The 14,181-nt window shown below is 34.2% G+C and overlaps 1 protein-coding gene across 5 annotated transcripts in view; it reads left to right on the top strand.

Annotated features, from left to right (window-relative positions):
• Positions 1–14,181, top strand: part of LOC119644699 (hemicentin-1) — a 162,622-nt gene that overhangs the window by 106,287 nt on the left and 42,154 nt on the right. Inside the window, exon 1 of one of the 5 annotated variants that reach the window (XM_038044434.1) lies at positions 11,607–11,675. The exons of the other annotated variants lie outside the window; for them this stretch is intronic. The gene's annotated coding sequence lies outside the window, so the exon portion shown is untranslated. Of the gene's footprint in view, positions 1–11,606; positions 11,676–14,181 lie in introns of those variants that run through there. 5 annotated transcript variants of the gene reach the window in all.

Genomic DNA, 14,181 nt, shown 5'->3' with positions numbered 1-14,181 from the left:
ACGTGGCACTAAGTAAGTAAGTTTATCACACATCATCGCAGTCTTGTGAAACTTTAGTATATATTTTGGGGATACTTGAGATTTCAATTTTCTGAACCAATTTTTTCGGTACATATTTTCGATGATGACCAACCATTCATTCGGCCGCAACTTGAGAGATATATTATGGCTAATTGGTAAATGTTATGCCTTGATCGATCGAGTCATTCTAGCTGCAATCACACAACATCCATAATTAAAAAATGAGGCTAACGCCTCAGAAGCGGGAGAATGCAGCCTAGGTATTTCGGTTCAATAATCGCGTCTTGGTAGTCCTTGTGATAAAACTGAAAGTTACCGAACGCCGACGCTTGTTAAGATCGGAAATGATATTAGGTCCCCACCTAAAATTTGAACCGGGACAATATATATGCACTTTATACAAAATGTACTCCTCTAGATTTCGCAAGTGAACTGACTTTGTTCCAAAAACATGGTTATTCAGCAACGCAAGTTTTCCGGAAATTTAATAACGGTCTTCGTTAAACAAATATTAAACAACTTAGATGCACAATACACCATTTTCTCATTTGGCATTTTTCATGCTTTTCCTTGTTTTTTTTTTTTTAATTGAATTTTTTCTTTGAGCAAAAAATAAACTCAATAACCTTTTCTTTTTTTTTTTTTATTTATTAACACAACATCTGTCACCCTTTTAATTTGTACACTGATGAGAATTTTCCTTTTTTTTTCTGTTTCTTTTTTGAAAGCCAATTCGTTTTTTCCTTTGCCTGCATTACGGAGTAGCGGAGAATCAAACTAGAAAACAAATTTTGCAATTTATATACCACTAACTAAAGACGAATTTTAAATAGCCATAATTTAGATCAGGGTACGGTTCATAGCTGTTGATATCGGAATAAACTCGATAAATGTGGATTATCGACTCGCTGTAACGAGTAATGAGTTTATGGCTGCCGATAAACTAATACGGATTTTTTCTATTAAGCTCTTTCGCTTGTGATCCAGCTTACTTAATACCGACAGCTATAAACCGATCCCAAGTTTTCTAAAAAAGCTTTTAAGAATTCAGATTGACTTATAGTATTATGGAGTTATAACGGTTATACTTTAAATAACACACACATCACATCAGTTATTAAACTAAAATATTTTATATATTTTATATATATTGTATTTTAGCCAAGTCTTATCTCAACATTGATCGGGCAAGCATGGCGAAATACGTTTAAAATCTTCCTCAGATTAAGAGCATGTATACTTCACGATATCTATAGCTTCAAAAAACGCAAATACAAATATGGTTTAGGCCCATGCTTTGAATGTAAGCATAAAACGTAACATTCGATTCGGCAGTGGAACTCGAATATCGATTACTGCAAGTACGTATGCATTCATCACCGAAAATTAATTAATAACAGGTTGATAATTTAGATGGATCCCTCATTATTGCGGGTTCAAAGATATTGATAACAGTACATATACTGAGATCTTTTTCTTGCCCGTTGGCTTTTTAAGCAAACTAAGTAACGCGTGGTCGCAACCATTGGATTCTCAATTTTCAGTCTTTTAAAATTTAAAATTTCAAACAACAATAAAATCATACATCCTTTTGATGTAAACGTTATATTTTTCACAAGGCAATTCTATATTCGCACATTTTAGTCACGGGGAATAATTGACCGAACGTCTCATGATTTTTGTTGCCTACCATCCGAGATACATATTTGCAAAAGCAATACGAATCAGATTCAATCAACAGTACGCACTAGATTCCTGTATATGCATATGTGGACCCGAGTATTTAGCGCAATTTTCCAATCTTATCAGCTTCGTAGCCTTTATGTAAGTGATACCCGAATGTCACACAAATAAAAATTGGCCACACGTGCATATTAATAAACGTAATGCTCGTGTTACGCTTAAAGCACCAAGGAAAGCTACCAGATTTATGAATACATACGTACATGTAGTGATTCGAAACATTTTTGATGGAATTAGAACTTTTCACTCTAATTATATTCTACCCCGCTGATGGATGAGAAATTTATTCACTTACTTTAATTAGAAATTGTATCCACGAAATCATACGAGCCGATCACTTCCTCACCGCCACTTTCTCTTCCATCACTTACACGTTGGATACGTAATATACATGTTAGCAAGCCCACTGTTGATCAGACGCTGTTACCGGCTTTTCACCTCTAGTAGGTTTTGACTGGACTCAAAAGTTTCTGACTATAGAAAATTTCATGCCATTGCGATTATTAATCAAGTCATACGAAAAAAAGTGAACACACAATTCCATTTACCCACCCTTCAGCGCAGCATCAACCAATTTTAGACATTTGCCGACCTATCTCTCTTTCCTTTTCTTCCTTTGAACAATTTTACGAAAATAATTCTGGTCCATAATTACATTATTCCAGTTATAGTCTCTTCTCTGATAGTATGGCAGAAATCACTTCCACCAATACATATACACACTCAACGCACGATCAACCATATTCAAATAACAGCGGTTGGGGTCCTCCGCTTATGTCTACGTACGCATTATAGATTCCACCACCATCGCTGACGGGACCTCTACTTCTTTCCAGTTCAATCAACGTTTGTTGCACTGTTGCGCTGTTCGCGTCGAAACCGCCTTCACCATAATCACGTAGTCATAAACGGAAAACCATCGAGACTCAAACGTATAGTTGGATGCTGCGGTTATAAATATATGCATAAATGGCACGACAAATCCGTACATCATCGGTGTAACTAAATGACCCCAAATTGGATGTCCCTCCTGACATCATTGGATAGAATTTTTTGTAGAGGGATTGCCTAATGCCGCAAAACGTGCTCAAGTGTTTTGAACAATGCTTACCGATTGTATGAACAAACAGAAAAAGAGAACAAAGTTGCAGGTAATACGTTGGGGCCCATGTACAGTCCTGCTAACACCGTTTCTTCGATATTTAAATATTCATAAACGCATGATCGGCCATCCTCAAATACCGGTTGGGTGGCCACTCTCCCTATAGCAAGCTTCAAATCTAGTTATCTCGTCTAACCTTTAAAATGAAAATTCGATGGTTCAAATGGTTGCCGAAGTCACCGCCATTATATTTAAATGTATACAAATCGGAAATCAACTAATCTTAAGAATACGTCAGTGACTTGCCATTCGTACGTTTATATATTATCAATTCAAAAATCTTTCAAGGGACTAGTTCCTTAAGAACCGTAAGGCATCTAACGGATACTTTTGTCATAACGATTTCCATTTCAAGGCTTATAAGATTCAGTTCGGGCAAGAATTTCAGCCAAAGGCCATATGATGCGTACAAATTTTACATAATGGTTTTTAGATTAACTTGAAACAAAATATGTTTAGCTCTTATGTGGCCATAGCGCATATATTCTTTTAAGCGCTATTTCTACATAGGCGATGAGATGTGTATATTTACGCTACTTTTCTTCTAATATAATGCATAGATTTAAGTTCACGTGTAGTTCATTATTATACGACTTGATTTGCTCTCTTACTTTCGTAGATGCTACAATCACAAGTTCTATATTGCATTTGCAACATCGAAAAGCATGCGCCTTAAAGGATCTGAAGCAGGACTCGAACTACATAGTCCTTTTTGATTAATATTAAATATTTGAGGATAAGATATTTTTTTTTGTTCAATCACAATGACAAGCCCCTAATAAAATTGCCAATATAACCACCACATAATCCACAATGTGTCAACTAATACAAGATAGGAGGATAGGTTTGTCGACCAATTAAAAAATTAAGAACGAGTCATTTTTTCATCCTAAATCGTAGTTGTGAAGAGATAGTATTAAGTCAAGATTCGTCTCAAGACGAAAGTTAAGATCTTTCCTTTATATCTATGCCTTTCTCCCCCTTTTCTTGAATTTCCTTTTTTTTTTTTCCTTTTCTCAAATTTTTCATTTTGTTAACATGTTTCCCATTAATATTGATCAAAGATGCGTTGCTAGTTAAACCCATTGATGCCGTGTGAATTAAAATGTAAAAAGCATTGAATCTTTTATCAATAATTACTTATTTCGCATTAAGTAAGCAAATAATTATTTAACACTCACTTTCTATGCATACATATTTAAGTAACATTCATCCATGTTGAACACGTTGTAATGATGCACTGTGCACATATATTTACACGTCGACATATAGAGACTTATAAAAGCTGTGCACTATACATATATACATATATATATATATATATATAAACTATAAATATGTACACTCAGGGACGGCAATGTGTGCACCTCCACCAGCTGCTTCACACAATATTCCCTCAACGATACACGTATGCAAAAAAAGTAACGTAGAGGTCAAGTCCAACAAAAACATCATCAGTTGACTAAGTGGAACTGAGTCGGAAAAAAAAAAGTTAAATAATTGAAAAATATGGTAAAAAAGACGAGGAAGAATACTACATGCTTTTGCAATGCCGTTGTAGCGAAATTCTCAAAATTACACTATTTTTTCATATAGCGACTCAAAACAAGGCCTTTTATGTGGACTGATCGAAGAAGTTGTCTGATGTGTGCTACTTTTAATAGTGTTGCTCATGGGGCTGGAACACATTACATTAGTGTAACAAATTTCATTATCAAAATATCTCAAAAATTGCGACCTGTAAGTTGAATACAAAAATACATCGACAGAGCTCAGACGGACAGACAGATCTCATTTGTTAAATCGATCGATATAAACAAAGGTGGGTGGATCTGTGGCCCCTCTAGGTATTACATATAGCCACACAAACTAAATATACCCCTTTATCATAAGTGGTATGCGGTATGAAAAAGAAAATTCAAGAACGACACCCTCTCTATATAGCGTAAGAACGTAAGAATCAATATTTTTAATGAGGAAAATTTTTAAAATATAATTTTATTGTAACAGCGAAAGAAAAGGGAGAGCGAGCAGAAACATTCATATGCATTTTCGTTCGTTATTTAATATCATCGTGTAAACGTACCTGGATGCAAGAGTATGTGAACATATTTCTAAAGAGCGTGTAACGCCAAATAACATTGAAAATAATTACTTTTATGTAAGGGAATAATTCTGTCTTATTGATTGCAAATACTTCGAAAACACCAGCAAATTAAAGGGAAGAAAAATCTTATAAGCGAACGTTATTCATTTATACAGTGAAAGCTGACGGTCTTAAAAGCTAATAAAAAATGTATACCTACGTATTCAAACCGCGATACTTTTAATGATACTTTTAAAAAGTCTTTTTATTGTACCCGTCCACATGGGAGCTTCGCTTTTAATAATAACTAATGGCAACTTTCTCTCGTCGTGCATGCATTATTAAAATGATATACCGTACAGACTGCCACAATTTGTTAAATTCATTTCATGAGCAGTAGGCCCCTCTACTTTGGGATAACACAATCGGGCAATAATTATCGCGAGCCAACTTTTGAATATTGCTTTGAATAATCTTTGTTTGTTTCTCTCCAATTCTCGGATATATATATTTAACTCTTAAATGCTTCTAGAAAATGCATCCTTCCCTGCTGCCCTGATAGGGTGGTAGGTAGGGTGTGACAACCGCAGCGAATTAAACATATACTATTTCATTTCGATTGAGCTTCTTCCTATACCTCGAAATATGTAGCATTCGAAAGAGTTTTATTGACTTTAGCCATTCCAGACCAGACGGCAACTCATCATCGGATTTCAATACAAAGAAATGAGATTGAAACTCTTACGCAAGAGCTATCGAAACAATCAGGAGTCATTCACAGCCGTTTTTCTTCTCGGCAAGACAAAAAAATACAAAAGTATATAAAACGCATACGGAGAATGACTATACCTCCGTAGAACAGGAAGTCTTTACATTTTCTTATTATGTTAAATTGAAAAATTAACGTAAGACCCGAACTACACACACAAACACAAACACACACACACAAACACACACACAACTGCAAAAGAACCTAAAATATTATCCTTAACAAGAGCAAGCTGATGTAAAGTAGTAAAAGCAGATAGGTGACCATTGCAAATTTAAGGGAAATATTTCTCAGAATTTTTAAATACAATAAATAAATTTATTGCGTATGCCATACATAACTATACATATATATAAATCAGACGGGACCCAAATCAAAACAGATGCTTATCGCTTTGTTGTACCGATTGTGTTGGGGAGAAAACGGCTACACCAGTAATGCCTCGGTGACATGAGCTACGCGCTAAGCAGTGATAGCCATCACCAAATAGTGCTGCAGGTATGCATATACTAATTACATTTCTTCGACCGTTTCTCAATGAAAAATTTATGAATCAAAATATATATACATTTTCTTGATTAACGCAATATTTCGAGTTTATCTCTTATTACTTGTTACTTCCTTTCTCTGCCTGTGTACGCCTGTCGCGTCTTGTTTGTGCCTGCCGGCTCCTCGCCATGGAGGTAGAGTTGCGCTCTCTATCACACCAGCTTTACTTACTTGAACAAGTAAAAACGATGGCGTGGCAACTTAAGTTAAAAGATCCCCAAATGGTATATTTTTGATCATCAAATTGTGTTTTTCTTCACTCTGGATTGAAGCTCTACGCTATAAATCGGCTCATAAGCTGTTGCATGCCGTTGTTTCATAAAAAAAAAAAAAAAAAGCTGACACAAATTTGCCCAATTCTCACCATTCCTTGGACCTGTTCTTTAACTTACCTGCAATCAAATTTCGTAAAGCTCATATATTGCTTTCATTTGGTCGACACTTTTCATAAAATTTTGAACGGTTTTTTGAGAACTTATCGGTTCCTAAGAGCGAGCATGGTGTACTAAAAATTAGTTGATTTTAAAATTGTTTTTTTTTTATTTATTGCTTACTAATCGACTGACACCTAAGCGATTTAACTGATAATTACAGACTTGAATTGATTGTAACGTTTAAGACCCATCTGGCGTTTTTTCTGAACCACATCTTTACAGAACATAACCGTGACTTCTAAACAAAAGAAGGCATAGAAGTGAACGGACATAATGGAATGTAATATCTTCCAATAAGCACACGCTGTTGGAGCGCATATACGTCCCTTCTCCCTTCTAATGCCCTATTTATTTAACTTAGATATTGGACACCATGTGTCAGTCATATACGTTTGAAACTTATTTTCAGATCTTTATGTCTATGAAAATTCTTTTGAATCTATTTTCTTTTTTTTATATTTTTAATGTTCAATATTGATAATGTAAACACAACGGTATGTAACTCATTGCGATGGCCATGAGCAAGGGAAAATTCACCAAAATTGAAATAGAATGTGTAGGAGGGTAGAAGGAATTCAATTTCCACAAAAAATTTCTCTTTTCCTGACAAAGTTATAATATATTCTGTTGAACTCATAGCAAACAACCAGCAAAATAAACGGAAGCAGAAGATAGTCTTAAAAAAAAAAAAATAATAATAATAAAAATAAGAAACAATAAACATTATCATTACATTACATGATTAAACTGGGCAAACCTTTAATTCCAAAATGAAATTAAAGGTTCTTTATATCGAATATAAAACTGAAATTAATTTACATAACAACAGGAAATTCTGGAATGGAAATTGTATAACAGCAATTACAATGGAAATTCCGAAAAGCTTTCAAGTATATGTAGAGAGATGGAGAAGCAAGCTTACATAAAATGGAGTCTTCCCTTTATTCACAATTTGGGAATTCTTCCATTGAAATGCTATGAAGCAGAGAGATGGGCATTGATTACAATACCCAAGATGCCTATTTTTTGAATCGCGTTTCGACGCGAGCATGCCCAGCGCCTTATTAATGTGAAAACTTTGTATAACTTGAGATTACCTAGCACCTCAATCTCCATAATACAAAAAAGAACTTTCGTCATAATTATCAATAATACATGGCTTTCAACAATTATTTAACCTGCGTTCGGCGGATAGTTTGATAGTACCGCCGCTTTTCGTCCAGGACACCAAAGTTATTCTCCTTGGGTTTTATATATACTAATAGTGTAATAAAGTGTCTTAATAAATGAATGGTTTCTCTGCGTTTTTGCTATTATGCCCTGGCAGGAATCAGGCGCTATATACCGCTAACTAATAGCTCGACTCGTGGCCGGATTTTCTCTACGCTAATAAAAGACAGATTTCGCCCTCCCGCACCCAATTATCATCTCCATCATAAAAGCCAAAGTTAGATCAATTTATGTCACGTGTACCCCAAATTAATCGTTTTAAGGTTCACTTCACTGTCCCGAAATATTTTGTTTGTTCAATTTTATGCATAGCGCAACTTAGCAACACGAATACATTGTATACGTATTGGCTGTGTATCGCGTACTTATAGTCTAATTATATACTCAATCTTAATGAACGAAACTATTGTAATTAGCTGATAATGTTATGGCGTTTAGTAAACGTTCCAAACACCACGATACTAAACGATAACCATCATTTCTGCTTTGCTTCTCTAATGTCGTTAAATTTAAAATCATTAAAATTTTACTACAGTAAATTGATATTGACTTACTCTAACAGTATCAAATGTGTTCACTTTACAAAGCAAACACATTGTTGCAAACAGTAAATTGCGGACATCTCATACAACATTTAAAAATTTTAAGTTTAAACTGCAATCAATGTGTTATGAATATAACGTCTAACCTTTTCGAACAAACACATCCGTAAAGACAATGCGAAATATGTGTTTGCCCGTAAATTTATGGAATTTTCACCTAAACGCCTCCAACAATGCACGCATCGTAGCTGTATAGCACCCAAGACTTGCCACCTAACGAAATCTATTCAATTCATGTTGACCTTAATCACACATATGTTTCTTCGCACACTCTTCGCCTTAAGCACACAAACGTACACGCACACATAACTAAAACCAATTATATGCATACGAACCAATATCTATCTCCGCTTTCAGGGGCTAATGTAAAATCGCCCCCTTTCACATTACAAAGTATGTATCTTTTCATACTTACACAAGAGCATGAGCAAAAGCATGAGCAAATCCAAGCCTTCCATGGCCTCAGTTAAACATTAAAAGTAGCCAGAACGGGCCGAAGCACAGGCAAGCAAAAAAAAAAAAACCAAAAACAAAATAAATAAATAAAACTTATAATACACACACACATACACACACACACACTTAAATTTTTGAATTAAAAACAGAAAGTATGAAACTCGGCTTAGATGGATTTTTTTTGATATTTTCCCCCTCCTACTGTTACTTATTTAGTTTTTTATGTAAAGATCCTCACACTAGAAAAAGTCTAAAGAGGTGTATATTATATTGAAGCTTCTCAAGCACCCAAATTCTCTTAAATAGCGAGAACAGAAACGGAATAGATATATGCCGGGCGCCATGTCCATGAACCTGTCTATATGTCCACTGAAATCGCATTGAAACCACGATTACTGTTCTATTACTAGCATTGCCTCCACTAGAGAAGCGAAGTTAATAAATGAAGGCATATTGTCTCGTTGGCCTCTCTTTAGGGACCCATTCAAGGTCTTTTATAAAATCCTAAATGGTGTGCATAATGGTGTCGGGGTCGTTAAAGAATATCCGCCCAGTGGTCCTCGATGCCCGCGATCTACCGTTATAGCAAGTTTAAAGTATCGTCACTTTGCTTGCATGAAATCGGTTAGTATTGAATTTACATTTACGTTTACGCAATTGCGCGGTTGTCCGGCTATAACACTAGAATATTTAACATAGCTCATAAAATACTTAATAAAGTTAACCGTCGTTATTGATTGAAATTTTTCTAACCAATTTAAATTGAAATAAATAAATGAATAAATTCGTAAATCACATTAATTAATTTACTTAATTATTGTTAATTTCGCTTTCTACATTCATTCAATCATTTCGTTAAATGATGGCCTAATGTTTTAAATAATAATGGACTAACATTTTAAATCGAAGTCTTGAAGTTTTCCCTTATCGAATTTAGCTGACGAACTCGAAAATTAGCTGAATGCGATTAAAGCCCAAAAATATTTGTCAACTAAAAAAAATTCACGCAAATAAGGCGAAATGTGTGAATATGACTTTTAGTTTGCAGAACTAAATAAAAATGCTGCTAAACCATATAAGAAAGTTACTCATCGTACAGACAATCGATGTGGCCGCTAACACTGAGAATGCTACTACTAATCGCTAGCTTGTTTTACACGATATTTATTTTACTAATTTGCTTTATTATTTCCTGCTTTTTTGGATTGATTTGAGCATGACTAGCAATTTAGTTGAACTAATTTTTTTTTATTTCCCCTAAGCTCTGCCGTCGCTTGTTCATAATCAAAGGAAAAAATTTATCGTATATGGAAGGAGAAATAAGTGTGCGTGATAAGCTTCTTTTTGCGTGCGTGGCATCTTTACCCGGACTTTACTATATCTCTTTTGCATTTGCGATATTATATGAAATAGCAAGCGAGCCAGCAATAAAATATGATTGAAAATTTACCTAGGAACCTTATCTAAATCTCCTCTTTATTCCTTATGGAAAATTTTTCAAAAAAAAAACGCTACTAGTTTTTATAAGCTTCACCTTTTTCTTTTTTTAATTAAGAAGATGACTCTTCTCTTCTTCTATTGGCATTTTCATAAAGAATAAAAAAGAAAAAGGCTTTTAAACAGCGAATGCTTTCCGCCTCCATTAACAACGGAGAATACGCCAGCATTTGACAAGCTCTTCTACTTCATATGGGGTTCGATTTATCAAGTCGTCAACAGGAATAATAAATTTATTATATTTCGATATTTTGGTGACGTTTACCTAACAAGTGGCAACAATCGATATACACACAAGCGATATAAATGCGCGAAGAAAACCATGAAAATTTAATCATAAAAATAAACTTTCAATCTATTCTTATTTGAACACCAATATATAGTAAGCGTTCCCTATAAATATGTATATGTATATATTATAGGCGAAAGTACATATGAGTAAAAAATATTTACAAAAATGCATTTTTGTTTTTTTTTTTTTTCGCGATTACGCTGTGATTTCGATGCTTATGTCAATATGTACACATGCGCATACAATTTTGTGCAAATGTTTGTAGTTGCGAGTGCACGTATATTTGTGAGTAATTCTCATAGTATTTTAATGAATTTTTCGGTATGTACACACATTTAAACATCATCCACACATGAACATTTCAATATTTAATAACTAAAGCCAAACGAAAGCAGAGTCAAACTTGAAATGCATTTTCAGCATAAAAAGCCGGAAAATGTGAAACTTAGTGAATCAGATAAATAATAACATTTTGTCTGCGTAGTTAAGTAATGTAATAAATCCTTAATAAATCAACATGTATAATGTATATGCGAGCGTATAATATATCACCATACACGCTTTACATATACATATTCATATGAAACAGGTAACATACACACAGTGAATATATAAAGTGAACAAAAACGGCAAACCAGAAAAATATGCTGAATCCAAGGTTAAAACTGGCTTCGATAGCAAAGCAAGCAAACCAAAAACTATTGAAATATTAAATTACACCGAACTTTTTTGACATACGTCACTTATAGTACGCGATGCCCTTCTTATTGTGAATGTCGCTGCATATCTTAAGTGCATTTGAGTTTCTATATTCAATGCTAGAGATGGTGGGAGGTATGTTTTTAATATTTTTATTATTTAAGCGTTTGTATGATAATTTTCAAAAACACACAAATCAACCGACATAAGATTCTAGGAATATCTCGTCAAATTTATCTATTCACTCTAACCGTACATACATCCCTCAACCGTAAACGTTCAATGTCAGTTGTTAAAACTTTCAAAATAATTGAAAAGGGGAACCTGAAAAATCAAGACAAGATCGAGGTCAATGATGATTTATCAATAAACAAAATTAGAATTGCAAAAAAAAAGAGAAAGCAAGAAGCATGGAGCTCACGCTTTTATAGCGATATAAAATGCAGCGCATATATTTGTCGGAATCATCTATAGGAATTCATTGCAAACATATGGTTTATATACTTTTGCTTTAAAGAGTACATGTAGTTTGCTTTCGAATCAAATTAATGTTCTTTTCGTTTTCAAGCTTTTAGCAATTGTTTCTAGTTTAGTTTATGATGTGGGGGTTTTTAGGCAACTTAATATCTATTAAAAACATCATTCTGTCCGAAAATATGGTTTACATTTCATGATTGTCTTACAAACAAATAGTCCCCGAACAAATATTCAATGAAGAAACTTTTATTCGCCCTGAGCAGAGCCTGTATTAATCACTTCTGCCTTAAACCTGTAGATCAATATTTTTAAATATTTTATTTAATTGCTCAAAATCGATTCGGACGCATGGTAATGCTTTCGCATTGGCGGTGGCCGTAAATGGTTTTCGCCATGTTTTATATCAATTTCTACGAACGCGAAGGTTCCTACCAACTGAACCTGTTGGTAATTCAGGTTCGCTGCTATCATGCGGATATTCGAATATTATGTGAAAAAAAAGAATTAAGAAATCGAAACAAGGCAACGATTACCTAACACTTTCTGGAACTAGGCTGAGCAAGTTTCCAACATTATGTCATAAAAAAAAGTTATAGATAAGAGAGATAGAGAGAAGATGGTGAGGCGCAATAGCGCCTTAATAAAGGGGAAAATTTTTGCCCATTATTCTTTTTAAACGTTAGCTCACAGTCATAAATACATACATAAATACAATATTAAGTACCATATGAGTGCGACCATTGAATTGAATAATGTAATCAGTTTTTTGGGTTAGCACATTTTAACACCGTGAAGATAAAATTTTCAAATATCGTTTTAATAGAAAATGATTATATAAAAAAAGAACTATTTTTAAGCGACTACAAAAGCCATTCTATACATTGCAAAATTGTTCTAAGAAATTTCGTATTCCATAATTACTTTGATAGCATGAGCGAACACGAACAACATTTATTTGAATTGTTAAGTTTTGTTAAGCTTTCGCCTCAGAGGAAAGCAAATACCAGTTACCTTCACCACAATTCCTCCATGAGTCTGCATAATTACATTTAAATATGTTGTAGAAGTTGTTTTGGAAGCATTCCTATGCGCATCTAAACGAAAATCTAACAAGTAAGAAAATTATGTTCGGTTGTGACCGAATCTTTTTTACCCATCACAGTTATCCTAAAAAAAAAAGAAAAGAACTAAATTTACATGATCTATTATATTGAGTGGACGCTGCTGATATTTTCTATTTTCAAAATAAAAACTTTCGCCGCATAGGCGTGTTGGCGTTGGAAGCGTGTCTGTTGAAAAGTTTAGATTACTTCAAAATTTGTAAGCGAGAATTACGTTTTTGCGAACGGGAGAATGATTACCAAAGATACCACAATGTTAGGCTGACGGACAGACGGACATGCTTAGATGAACAAACATGGTTAGTTGCATGTCAAATTTGAAGCTGCGCAAGAATTTATATAGTTTATGTGGCTTTTGCGCGTTATAAATGTATTGAAAATAAAATTAAATTTTGATAGACTAAAATATTGGTCAGATGTGGTCAATTTGTTTTTAATTCTGAATATGTAATCGGGCATCGCCCATAGAATATGTGTTCAGATTTTTGTACATTTATCTGTTATATTTTATGAGTAAGGATCAAAGCCTCAAAAACTGGGGTCTTCTTAATTCACGTCGTACAGTAGGCGTGTGCTTCGACCAACTTTGCAGTCGGCAGTTTCATTGGTGCGGCCAGGAATATGTTTACAACGGACATTACTCAGACAAACAACCAGACAGACGGACATGCTTAAATCAATTGACAAGTTGATGTTAATCACGAATATGCATCCTTTGTGAAGTCACTCAAGCTTACGTCTCTGAATTGCAAGCGTTTCGACAAAGTGAATATACTCTTCATCCTTCGGTGATGAGTATAAAAAATTGCGAAGTAAGTAGCTACATAAGGCAGCTGTGTTTGCATTGAAAAGCTCACTGATTCATTCATCTGTAAAAATTTTCTACTCAGGTTGACTTTTAGATATGTTTAAATTAGAAGACGAAAGGACATCATCTTTACTATCCGAATACTTACTCTGTCGCTTAATCTTAACTAATGACGGATGTTACGCGCTAACGTTTTACTTTATCGGATTAGGCACCTGCTAAATATTTTTATCCT

This window comes from Glossina fuscipes, unplaced genomic scaffold (genome assembly GCF_014805625.2).
Source record: "Glossina fuscipes isolate IAEA_lab_2018 unplaced genomic scaffold, Yale_Gfus_2 0, whole genome shotgun sequence".
In the NCBI taxonomy this organism is placed as follows: domain Eukaryota; kingdom Metazoa; phylum Arthropoda; class Insecta; order Diptera; family Glossinidae; genus Glossina; species Glossina fuscipes.
The sequence above is the reverse complement of the archived record's forward strand: the minus strand, read 5'-3'. Positions and strand labels throughout refer to the sequence as shown.